This window comes from Perna viridis, chromosome 2, assembly GCF_037379345.1.
Source record: "Perna viridis isolate PV_CMFRI_1.1 ecotype Kerala chromosome 2, ASM3737934v1, whole genome shotgun sequence".
Taxonomy (NCBI): domain Eukaryota; kingdom Metazoa; phylum Mollusca; class Bivalvia; order Mytilida; family Mytilidae; genus Perna; species Perna viridis.
This window is the reverse complement of record NC_142446.1, coordinates 63,158,056-63,172,273: the sequence shown is the minus strand read 5'-3', so window position 1 is coordinate 63,172,273 and position 14,218 is coordinate 63,158,056. Positions and strand designations below refer to the sequence as shown.

General features: G+C 30.8%; 1 long non-coding RNA gene across 2 annotated transcripts; it reads left to right on the top strand.

Annotated features, from left to right (window-relative positions):
• Positions 1-4,408: 4,408 nt before the first annotated feature.
• LOC148626407 (uncharacterized) lies at positions 4,409-9,275 on the top strand. Of its 2 annotated transcripts, none has more exons than XR_015920207.1 (2): positions 4,409-4,547; positions 8,615-9,275. It is a non-coding gene; the product is annotated as an uncharacterized LOC148626407 (long non-coding RNA). The 2 variants fall into 2 exon arrangements; XR_015920208.1 differs by lacking the exon at positions 4,409-4,547 and adding an exon at positions 7,941-8,068.
• Positions 9,276-14,218: the final 4,943 nt, after the last annotated feature.

Genomic DNA, 14,218 nt, shown 5'->3' with positions numbered 1-14,218 from the left:
AGCAGCATATTTCCGTCTTGCTGTTTTGTTTTGTTGTTTTATATCGTACAGTGATATCATAAGCAAACTATAACATTTATCAGATTTATAGAAAATGTGTCATACATAATGCCTGAATATTAAGCACAACAAAGCACAATTAAATACAGGCATCATTATATAAAAATACAAGTAGATGCAAAGCAACATAAAGTCTGGTGGCTTCGAAATTCTTTTAAATACTTGGTGGAAATATTGCTTTGCTATGAAATGTGAACGCATTTATGTTATTGATAACATATCGTTTCGTCTTTCTTTTTTCAGAGTTTCACTCAAGGTCTTCACTAAATATTGTTTTACCCAAGGTCTTTACTATGTGTATTACTCGAAAATTTCACGCACCAGCGAATTACACGAGATTTTTACGTACCAGCCTATTACTTGAGGTCCTCCTAATTGCGTATCTATTTATGTCCTTTCTTCGTAACACTTCAGGTCTTCACTTAAGGTAGATCATACTTATGACAAGGAACATCTTTGTACTGTTGTTTTACAAATTCATATAGAAATATGTATTCATAATTAGAAGGTAGTGATCGGTATGGTGTGAGAAAAGTTATCTTTCTTAGTTTAAGAGAAGATTTGTCATAAAACTAAGTAATTCTCACAACAAATATTCAAAAAGCCTCTTTCGAGAGGAGATAACTGGTCAAAAAAAATCTCACAGAAGTCTATTGGGAATTTTTAAACATACCAAACAAAATGTTGGATGACCCCAGTTTTCTTTAAACAATATGAGAGAATGCCAGATAAGTATTTTTTTTAATAATTTTTTTGATAAATTCTTAAAATTTTTGGAAATGGAAAATTCCCTATATAACCTCTAGTAAATGTTATAAGAAAACTCTCAACATTAATAGTCGTCTTTCTCAAATTATTTTAGAATCTAAATTTTGAATATGTTCATTTACGGTCATCTTTTAGAAAAAATAGTAGGGAAATACATTGACTGATATAATAGATATGATCGAAACTAATAAAATAGTATATGACTTAGTAGCGAACGACATTTTATTTTAACTTCGGATAGACTCACTAAAACGCAGTTTAAATCAATTGAAAACGTAGTTAGGACAAGGAACAAATGAAAGGAAAATTGTTGATACACATGACAGGAATTTTAATATAACAAAAGAACACGTATAGTGTTGAAACTAAATATTCAGTTTTCTCTATTTATTGCAACACTGTACCGCATAATGCAATGACATTTTGTGTTCCAGGACAGGTTGAATATCACCTAATATAATGTCAGGACTAAATGCTGAATATTTTATGTTCATAAAAACCATTTCTCATTAGCTCACAATAGCTAACAATATACACGTCCAAAGCATTATGTTTACAATATTACGTGACTTTAGTATTTACCGACTGTTATGAGCAGCTGAAGTATATAGGGTACGAAATTAAATGCAAGTATTTGTATACCGTGAAATATAATTAAAGATTATGTCAATCTTAGCCTGTCGTGATGAAAAGATTTGTTGAGAACAAATTTCTTAAATATAGGATAGATACTGTACGAGTTGTTACATCGTAAGCTATAAAACATGATATCAAATCGTAAAAAGACTATCCTATACGACAATTATTAAATGATACGGGGGATATAATTTCACCTTGTCGAACACCTGTGCTTTTCATAACAAATGTGTGGGTACAAACGACATTATATAATGCAATTAGTGTTATAAAATAAATGGCATTTTGAACCTGCAAGATGTGTTTTCAAGAGAGTGTTTATAACTAAATATCAAGCGGTATTGTAACTAATATCTTACAAACTCATTAATGCTGATTCAGAGAAAATTAATTTCTAAATGACAAATAATTTATTATTGTGCTACCAAAAACAAATGCATGATCATGTTATAACATCTCATATACTATTTAAAGTAAATTTATATTTAAATACACGATTAATAGTACTTATGTAGGTAATTTCAAAGGCATTGCATTATTCAAAAAGTAAATAAAAAATATGTAATTATAATTACTTGATATGTTTTAGGAGCAATTAAAAACGACATATTTGTCCGATCAAAATGATAAAAATTCAAGCTCAAGAAAGGTCTGACCAATTTATATTTTAAACAGTTTTCTGTTTTGGCGTAGGATATGTTTGTGATGGTGTCATATATTACGAATTATATTGTAATATGTTGCCCCCACTACAAAGTGACGCATAAGCATTTTGTACAAGGCATATTTCGATGAGTAATGCTACAGATATACGGTAGGGAAATTTCTGACTAATAAAAAATAGTAGACCCCCTCTTTGACGAATTGATATTACAAATTTACAACTCTGTAGTAATACCTGGAGCAAGAATCTCTTTCAGTTAGCATCTGTGATTAGGTAACATTTTGACTAAACACCAGGATTTGGCAATACCTTCTCTAAAAATGTTTCATGCTATATCAACATTGATTAAAAATTTAAGGAAAAAGGTAATTCAAATTAGAAATTAGTAATGGACTAACTGGAGAAATTTGCAATTTAAATGCCCATATATTGCGCAAATATAAACCACCCTGAATTGAAATTACTGCTTAAAGCTATTTGGTTAAAAACGTAAATTATACCCTTCCCTTATCACACCTGTTCGTTGTATCCAAACTACTATCATTGGAGAGGTATAAACAGTAGCACGTAATTATTCAAATATGTGACAATTTGAACTTTTTATAGAAATTCAATACAAAGTGTTTTATTTTACCTCCACCAAAATTAAGATAGAGATCTCTCCTTTTATCATAGTTAGATCTTATCTCGAACATATTACTCGTTAAGGTCAATCAAGCCGATATAAGATGATAACCTTTGGCTTAGGAATAATTTATAGCTATATTTTGAACATTTATTCTTATAATGTTAACATATTTCCTTTATGAATGGTGTATTGATGTATATTAGATTGCTACCCACCTGTACGAAATCAGGCACTGAAATTGAAGATTTTTGTACAAACTTGGGCATGCAACAGGTAATTTATAGAAACAGAAATATAAGTAGGATTAAAATGGATAGCAAATAAATGAATTAATAAAGGCAAATAGCATTAAAATTCAACGGAAATTAACAAAAATGTTCCAAACAATTAATTAGTCACGAACCTACGAATTTCGGAAGGGGGCATCCATTGAAGAAAATTGTTTTGCTTTTCATTCTGGTTGCTTGTTGTTGGTATGTAAAGCTTATGTCTTTACGTATGGTTATTCTACAAAATTTTGAGAAATTGTTCTACATCTTTCAACTAATATTTTAAAAGTTAGCAGAAAAGACCAATGGACAATCTATATTTCGATTTAAAATATTTAAAAAAAAAATATATTTTCAAAAATGTCAGGTACATATTTGTTTTTCTGTATTTGTTTGCAAGAATATTCCCCATCGACAGGGTATGATGTGGCTAAACTCTATAACTAAAATATCATATTTGACAATTCTATTCCATAGTGGAACGTTTTATGTAACAAGATTTCAATCCCGACAAGTTGTAAATAAATAATATATGGGCTTCGCTTGTTGAGAATCACCTCATAAAATATTTTCCTTTCAAATTATTTCGTTATCGGTAGAATTTGACACATTTCCGTGCTTGCATCTCACGGAACATATTGAATTTCGCGACGTATACCCAATGGTGTCGTTGCATCCTTTCGGGTGGTACAAAAATGTGGTTATTAGCCATATTTTATTTTTAGTGACTCGTAAGGTATATTTTCACCATACGTACGCTGACATATTGGTGATGACTTTCGTGACTAGTAAATGAGTTAAGAAACGAACACTGAAGGCTTTTATTATCAAAAATTGTCCAGGGAAACAATCAAGCTTTTAGTGTTCACAAGAGAATTTAGATTTTGGTTACGCTATAATATCTTCCTTTTTATTCATTTCGAATTAGTAAAAAAAAAGACAACGCTAGCTCATTAATTGAGGTACTACTAGATATTTGTTTATGACCACATCAATTAGTTAGATTTCCTCCATTATTCTTTGCTATTTTCAACAGAAATTAAAAATTTTGTGAACGGCGGATTAATATTCGTGTTGTGACATTTTGGCGGGAGAAAGTGCGAGAGTAAAACTACCGAATTTAATTCACAGTGTGAATTACCGAAAAATATTTACATTGGGAATATTCGGTAAATTACTGCTATCTATATAATAATCATAAATATCATTAATCAATGTCCGTTGCTCTTCTGTTAAAGTGAAATAAATAACGCTGGTATTAAATTCTCGAATGATATCTAAAAAAAAACATCTCGTTATCAAGATCTCAGTGAAAATTTCTTGGACGATAATATATCGCTATTTTACAATACATAATTACACTACCAGAGTATTATTATTAGATGTAACATTACAAGTAAAATCAACAGATTCTTTTCCTTCAAGTTTGATAGAGTCCTTCTAATTGTTTCATCGCATTATTCGATCTGAGTCATTTCTGTTGGTGAGATGGAATTTTGACGATCACAGAAAATTTCACAGGGTATAGTATTTCATTTACCACCAATTTATTCAGCTATTTCTGTCGTTGTATTTTTCTCAACTGACAGCATCTTTTAAACGTCTAAACAGGGGTTAATAGAAGCTCTTAGATTAATTGAATTTAAAGATTGTTTTCCATTTTCAATTATGAGAATACTATTAATCATTCTCCTTTTGTTTCCTCCCAGATTCTGTGTTATTTTACAACATGTAAACAATTCGCTCTATTTTCAGAGTAGTTCTTAGCTCAGTAGGAATCCGTGTCATTTTGGTGAATGAAATTTCCCCATTCAAACAGTTTACTCCGATACTGTCAGAGAACAAACCACATATCAATAACAATCTGACCAAGAGCAAAACGATCAAAATCCGTAACTCTTTATTATATTGTATTTTATTAATTCAAATATTTCTGATATTATTATCATTATTATTATCATATCGGGTTGTAATTTTTATCAATCTTTTGTCGTAATTGATGTTGTCACGTCATATACTGATATTTCGAATTTTATATGTGATGACAAATGCCTTGTTAGAAGGATACCTCAATCGTTATTACATCTTTTCAACAATTATATAAACTTCGATTCAACTGGCACAATGAATTGATGGTATATCAATGGTTAAATATTTTTTACGTAAAATATGCATGGAGTCACATTGAACTAATAAAATAATTTATGGAAATTATGTTGTAATATAAATTAAAAATATGTCAATAGCATCATATTGAATTAAGTAATAATAAGAAAATAATATATAATTATGTCTTATACAGATATAATGAATATATTCAGATCAAAATTGATTAAGTAACCTTATTCAAATCGAAAGTATGATTTCCTAGGGCATACTTCACATTTTCAAATAAAATTATTGTTCTTTTTATTTGATTTATCATAAAGAAATATTGGGTAAATTCATGTTTATAATAAAGATATGTAACATTGCATATTTTTACTTTATTTCCATGAAAAACTATTACATGTATAGAAATAACAATAAATTCAGCCGTCCCAATTTTCTGAAATATTTAAGTCTTATTTGATTGTATATTTTACCCTTAATAATTACGTACATTTCAGTTATGAATACCTCTTTTTTTGTACCTTAACAACTATTCTTAACAATGAGACTCTGAATTGCCGACTGAGTAATGTCTTCGTCGTTTTCTTCTTAGTGATAAAAATCAACTTTTGATCTTAATAGTTAGTTTAATTCGAAATGATAGGATATGATGTGCAATAAAATAACTATTTAAGACATAGTGTACTCAATGATAGACTTCAGAGTATCGGCTTTAAAGGAGGATCACAATGCAGTAAAGATCTGCCATCAAACAAACATAACTGTCTTCGTGAGAAATTTTCTCCATAAGAGAAATACTTCACGATGGTATGATAATTAAGGCGAAATAAAATCAAATAATAAAATTGTAGTAAAATGTTTGGTTTCAAGACCCTTCCTTTCGACCTGCCACCCAGAGAGGTCCCAAATGTCAGATGAAGCGTCTGATGGAAAATCAAGGTTATAATTATATTTAGCATCTGCGGTCAGTCCCAAATTGTTATTGCACTGACCATTCGGAATATTGGAAATAATTATAGGAATCTTGTCAACCGACTTTGTTCGGTATTGAGTTGTAATTTGCGGTTGTAAATGTAATGTTCAACCAACAACTACCACGCTGATAATATAAAAAATAAAATACCGTGCTTTATTTGTACGTCAAAGAGCTCACATGTTAAGATATCTACAGAACGTCGGGATACCTCACAAATATGGAAAGTGTCTACCGCAATGATACAACACCAAAGGAATGGTTTCAATTTTGACTGAAGAAAATAATAAGAAAAATGATAAATATGTTAATTCATTATTTTTAAGGAATTATGTAGCACTCCACATACGATTCATGCAAAATGTGATTCTTGGTTGGAAAGCCTACATAATTTTCGTTTATGATATTTTGTTCAAAATGTTATAGCAAATAGAAATTAACATGCGAGTTTCATATAACTTGTGCTCTTAGGAGATCAAAATTATATAGAATATACTGTAGAATTCAAAATTAAGGGAGATAATTCTTACATGATTCTAACATGGACTACTACTAAAGTATTCATAGATTGGTCACTACTATTACATTCACTCTTATATAACAAAAAATGATTAAAATTGTGCAAAGAACCCTACTTCTATTGAAAACATTGTTAAGAAATTATTGGAAATAATTATGGCAAAGCAAGTCAATAAAAATATTTTTCTCAAGCATTATGTTTTACTATATGTCTCTATAATTTATTTTCAGTTTTGATTTGGAAAAAAATTGGAATCAGATTCCATTTAAAAATAATGTACTATTTATTTTGATTCTATTGGGACTAGTTTCTTCATATCTTTGAATAGAAGCAACTTATGTGTTGAACGAAATATTGTTCATTTGTTTATCACTGTTTTACCACGGCTGTGGTGTAAAGAGCTTTGAAGCACTTCATATTAGAATACTAAAAATAATACCGACGATACCAGATCTTATGAATCTATCAATCAAAATCTTAATTCATAAGTACTTTTAATACACAATACTAACAGCCTTTGAATTATATTTTAAACCAATAGTTTTGCTCCCTGGCTTTGATAAAATAAAATGAAGTAAAACTTTGCTTGCTTTTTGTTTTTTTGTTTTTTTTTTGTTGTTTGTTTTGTTTTTGTTTTGTTTTGTTTTTTGTCCTTAGTCAGTTAATGTTAAATCTCTCCTCACATCATGTGTTGACGGCATATTCAAGACATTTGACGGGTTCCGTGCAGTGAGTGCTAAGTGATAAAATTGAAATGTCAAACAAGAATTTATTCCTTTTGATATAAATATGATAATTTTGATAATTTACATTGATTAAACAAGTTTCCGCGTATTAAGGTATCATTTTTCAAAATGGCGTGAACATCAAGACTACTTGACATCGAATGGATAAAATAACACAACCCATTTGGGCAATTAATAAACCTCTGGATGTAATATGAACATTATACTGAGCATTTCATACTTTTTTCTCCATGGTATTCGAATGTAATATTAAAACCACATAGCAAAGGGTATGGGAAAACATCGGACGCAGGTGGTCATATAGGGGATTTCGTGTTTGGTTGAGTATACCTCAAACTCCATGTGTTATGAAATAAAATAACGATAATTATTGGCACAACAGTTTATCCCCACGTCACACCGCAATAAACAGCTGTGTTATGCGTAGTTTAAGAAAATAATCGGTATATTTACTCCTTGATAGGTATCATATCTTTCATTTAAATTAAGCGTCAAATTTCTATTAGGTAGGCGAGAAATTTTGTTGAAGTATCAATGAAGTTAAAACCAATTTGAAAAAGATTAGAGGCTTGCAAATTTGTTATTGGAACCTAGACGTGAAAAAAAGAGTTGTCGAATTTTGTTAAATAGGGGCATGTGGATCAGATTTATCTATTCCGTTTGAAGTTAATTTTACGAGCATTGAAATGAATGTAAGTGGAATGTGCTCCGTCATACTGCAGGATGTAACACAAACATAACGTTGGTGTTAATTTTGTCCTGAACTTATATTGGTAATAGCGGGTCCATGGGTAGTCGGGTGCCCCCTTAATATTTAAACCATATTTCATACTAAGTTTAAATAGATTTGAAAATACTCATAAAGCAATATAGTTATATAAACAACTAACAAAAATTGTCATCAAGCATTATATTATTTTGCTGAACATATTTCACACATTTCTTAGGGAACATTAGCGGCCTCGAGTTAAGCACCTCTGTAAAATTCTGGAGCTGTTGGTGATTAGAGTACCAATCATAATTATCAGCGTAGTTTCGAAAATGTAATATGAAATTTGTTTGTAAGCATCCAAACTGATTTTGCTTTTGTGTATAATAGTTAGCTAACTTTGAAAACTACATGATAGAAAAAAAATTATGTTATCGTTGTATGTGTACCCTATCAATTCTATAATATAGCCATTGTTACCACATTATCACAGCTTGTTATTTATTTTATTTTCTTTCTTTTTTTGTAGAGATGAAAAATAGCTTTTATCTTGTGCTACTAGAAGAACTTTATATTAGAAACGTGATTTATAGTACGGACATGGGTGAGACTACAGACAGTCTCCTTGGTCACATGACTACATTAGCGGGGCAGCTTGTCACTTTTTGGTCTCTATGCTGGAATTCTAGATGGGAACTTATCATGCTATAAATCTTAGAACTCAAATAATCGATCGAGTTTCCAAAATATCACAGTGTTACAAAATATGTGAAGTCATTATGAAACTTCTTTGTTTTGATTTGCTTTGTTTTTTTTTCTTGTGTTTTGTAATATTTTGGTAATTTCTTGGTAAAAGTACGTCGTCTTAAATTGCCGTTTTTATTTTTGTATCATAAATATCTTTTTTATTTTTTAAAGTTTGTTCATCTACTTAAAAGGAAGTTCAAATATGAAAGTTGCGTTACGGACGTCACAAGATTAATTAATATAACATTTTCATTATTCTTTATCTAATTGATATAATTATAAATATGCACTTTACTGTCTTTGTGATAGATTGAAAATATTCTTTGTATTATGATTATACATGTACGTCATGGTTCATTTCTGCAAATAACGTGAGTCTTCACTTATCAATTTAAATGTTAGAAAAATAAAATTCTGGAAATCTGCCGGAAGTACTTGCATAATTAGTTCAAATATTCTTTCAACTACGTTCAATTTACAGTCATCAAAATGTCATTAATATTTACTTTGAAATTATGAGGTTTTATCTCACAATAGTGGTAATTAGTATTATAAATGTTTTTGAATGCATGTTACTTTAAGCTCATTAGTAACCTGACAGTTGAACCACTTTGTACTAATCCAGCACTATGTTCATCCGCCAGAGAAAAAAGGTATGCTTGTATGGCCGTTTCGGATGCATTTCCGTTTCTCAAAAGAAATCACAACATCATTTCAAAATAATTTACGTTATGGCGGATGTCTTTATGCAGAGTGTTCCCGTTTGTTCGGCAATTTACAATCTCAAATCATAATTGTTCTTCCATAATCGACGTCATAGAACAGATACAATAAGGGTTAAATCGGATGCGGATCTTTTGTTCCGTGTCATTGAACAAGCGTTTGATGGTTGTATTCATAAGACCACATAATCATTTGTAATTGCCATAATTATCTTGTGTGTCATTTTTGTATCAATGTCATGTTTCATTTAATCAGTTTCATTCGGAAATTAAAATGGTTTTAGAATCCGTAACATTTTATGCAATCAACATCTTTTTGAATACTGTATTGACTGTTAATCGTTTTCGTCTATTGTGATTTTTTATCAAAAGGTTAAATTCTCATTTAGTTTAAGCATTGGAGAAGTAGAAACTAAAATGATGAAAGCAACTTTAATTGTTTAGGAATATCACAGGGAAAAAATCTATGCAGACATGTTTCAACTAAATTATGATTATTCATTAGTATTCTTCAGAGCCATGTTCAACATATAAAATTTAGAACGTTTATATTACCTTTCAAACTTAGATGTGATGTTAAAATTCTAAAAGAGACGCACGTTTAAAAACAGTACAAACACTTTTTAGGTAAAACATGGAGAGAAAATGACTCATAAAAGAAGTGCAATCTCATATTTTACTCCCGTGGTTAACAAAAGGGATTTATCTATTCAGCCTGATAAAAATACAGGAATTTCATATTTGTATCATATCAGGTGACTTTTTTATCAAACAAAGCTTAGCTAGTATAAAATTGCATTTCAGCCAATATGAACGCGGCTTTAGATAATTCTAACCTATCAGAATTAAATCATTTCCCTTTTGAGCTATTTTATTTTTCTGGTGTTATTTCGACTTGGGTTATGTTTGTACAAATAACTTGACGTTTACGTGCCAAGCAACATTTGTCATTTGTACACTGTTTTATGATACCTTAATTTGATGCGATATTAAAGTAAAAATTGATAGCAAAGCACTCTGTTGAATACATCGCATGTCATTCAATTGGTACCTGGCATGTAAAATTATACCAGGCAGCCTCTGTATCACAGGCGGGAGTAAGTCACAAAACAATGACGGAATTGATGTGAATCGCCCAAGAGAGGTCATCGAATAGTTTTCACGGAACGTTTTACCGAATTAATTGTTATCAAATTTTATAACCGTAATTTTATCTTTGGTATCTCTTTTCTCTTCGTTTCAATAGCCTTGCCACCTGTATAATGTGCAATGAACCTAGTAGCTTGCTTCACTCAGTGAATTTGAGGGTGAAATATTTATTTATTATTTTAAATATGGAGTGTTCATATCACAACTCATACGTCATGCCAGAGCTTGCCGAAACTACGCAGGCTTTTTGTATCACGCTAGAACTCTAACAAATAGGCTTCTGGAACAGGGTTAGGTAACTACAAGATTGAAGTCATCACTACAGAAGTTTTATGGTCGTCATCATGAACTCGTGGATCGTTATGGTGTATCCATCAGCACCATGAAAACTGATGTATTCAACGGATCATACTTTTCCTTTCCTCGTTTGTCTACCCCGGACTTGACTTTTTATGATCAACTCGACGGGGGTTTCTAGAAAAACAGAGGAGGCTTACACTACCGGTGCACCTGGTCCATGCTTTCAGTTTTTAGTGAAGTCCGAGTTGCTCATTTACTTTTGTTACTTTGTATGTATGATATTAGTTACTTTATGTTCTTTTTTGTGTATGTCTGTTTTCCATGTCTGGTCTTTGTCCCTGGATTACATTCTTTTGATTACCGCTATAACCTTGGTTCCCTTGATTACTCTTTAAGTGAAACCATAATAGTTATGAATTACCCAAATCAAGGACAAAGTTCCAAAATAACTTAAAACAAAAAGATAAAATCAAAGTGGAACTATAATCAATTTTGTAAAAATATTTTGGAATACATTTAAGTTGAAGTACCTCGAATCAAACATTTCTGATGTTTTCTTTAAATTTATGTTTGTTCGTCGATTTCTTGTAAAATTGTTGATGTTTTCGTGGTCTGAGGGTTTTTTTGTTGGGGGTTACTATTACTCTGTAACAAAATCAGCAGTGAGTTTCAGTTTCTACTGCACTATACCAATCATCACTTCAATTCACCAGTTTCAAGTGAACACTATTTGTTGGAAAATGTTTGGTTCAGATATGTTTCAAACATGTGACAAAAGGCTTAACGCTCACACATAAACGTATTCACACCTATATTCATGGACTTTTTATCTATATTTGCGTGGCTATTAGGTAATATTATTGTTATGATTTTTATTCATTGCTATAAAAATTATAGTATTACGTCATGTTGTGGCCCATGAAATTTACTGAGTTTTCTATTCTATAACCCCATATAATTTATAGGTAGCACTTACGTAATTACGTTTAAAAAATATTTCTCTTAAACTACATGATAGAGTTTCATGGCGATTATTAAAGCATATATTCGTTCTACTCACAGTTTTAAATATACTTTTATGGGTGTGTTTAAACTCTGTCCTTTCTAAATTCCATGTCTTGTGTTTCCAAATTAGTCATATCGAATATTGGACCCAATGAATTGATGAAATAAAACGAATTACTATGACGTACAGTATTGAAAATATAATTCCACGAGCAAAACTAATGCTTTGGTCAAACATTGACTAAGAACACTCAAGAAGGATACATTATTCATTGTATAATCTTGGTAAAACAGTAATTGGATAAAATTTACAGAATATCGCATTAAAAACATGCATATGGTTTTATATATCGTTTCTACATCCTTGGAAAAATATACGTTCTTTTAAAAGGGGCAATTAAAAGGAACATTTGATAACAAAAAGAGAAAATCAGGTTCGCTTAAAAAATATTTTTCATTAATGTAAATAAATAAATACCAAAATTTGTCGTAAAAAAAACAACTCAACCAGTGATAAAAGATGTATATAAGAGTAGGTCTGTAATATGCTCGGTAGGGGTTAATGTTTCGCAATGTTTTGTTTTTAGAAAAGCAGAGGTCGCTTACCCTTCCGGTGTACGAGGTCCATGCTCTCAATTTTGGTGGAGTCTGAGTTCTTTTGTTACTTTGTATTATTTTGGTTATTTTATATTCTTTGTTGTGTTTGTCTGTTTTCCATTTCTGGTCTGTATCCCTGGATTTCATTCCTTTAATTTCCACTAAGATCTTGGTTCCCTTGATTACTCTTTACAGGAAGACAAAATACCATTGAAGAAATTTCCCTTGTTACAATTATAGAGGTAACAAACAAATATACAATTCAACTAAAAAAGCAGACAAAAGAAATTGAAAAATTCAACCAAATCTGGGTACGTATACATATAGCGCATTTTTAGGGTAATAGCCATGTGAATTTTAAGACATGGACCAAATGCAGTAATTGAGAAATTGGTGTACGTATTTAAGGTCATTCATCGAGTGTTTCATGCCATGGCTTATTGTTTCTTGTAGCTATGTAAACTTAAATACCCAGGAAAATATCAAAGAACTTGAGATAAAGGATACTACAGATACTGTTAAATCAGCCTCATATCTTGACCTACACTTAGAAATTGGTGGTAAAGGAAAACTATTGACGAAACTTTACGACAAACGTGATGACTTTTCATTCAAAATTGTCAATTTTCCTTTCATCTGTGGCAACATCACTTCAGCACCTGCGTATGGAGTGTTCATATCACGACTCAAAAGTTATGCCAGAGCTTGCCGAAACTACGCAGACTTTTTGTATCGCGCTTGAACTCTAACACAAATAGGCTCTGGAACAGGGTTATGTTACTACAAGATTGAAGTCATAACGACAGACGTTTTATTGTCATCATCATGAACTCGTGGATCGTTATGGTGTATCCATCTGCACCATGAAAACTGATTTATTCGAAGGGTCATACTTTTCCTTTCCTCGTTTGTCTACCCCGGACTTGACTTTTTATGATCAACTCGACGGAAGTTTCTAGAAAAACAGAGGAGGCTTACCCTACCGGTGCACCTGGTCCATGCTCTCAGTTTTTAGTGGAGTCCGAGTTGCTCATTTGCTTTTGTCACTTTGTATGTATGATTTTAGTTACTTTATGTTCTTTGTTGTGTATGTCTGTTTTCCATGTCTGGTCTTTGTCCCTGAATTACATTCATTTGATTACCGCTATAACCTTGGTTCCCTTGATTACTCTTAAACCAGATCGACAGTTTTGGTTTTGAGTACTTCATGTATACAATTATTTTTAAATGATCGGTATTTTTGATAACTTAGCTATGTCTAATTTCATGTAAAACCACATTAATTCATTTTAAATCTAATAAGAAAATTATATGCTTTAAATGGAAAACAGTCAAATGAAATTTAAATAATCAATACTTCCGGATATACTATGTCCACATGTTCCATTGACAATTATAATAAAAAGATATATTTTTATTTGTTTATTTTTTTTTCCAATATATGCTTTTTGATTGTGTATCAAAATTACACTTTTAAATAGAGTCAGAAGAACATACCAAAACATTTGGTAAGTTCAACCATCACGTAATATACAGTATGATGATAATTGCTTTTGGGTTGACAATGTTAAGTATAAATTATCCGAAAAAGAATTCTACAAACGAAAAATCAT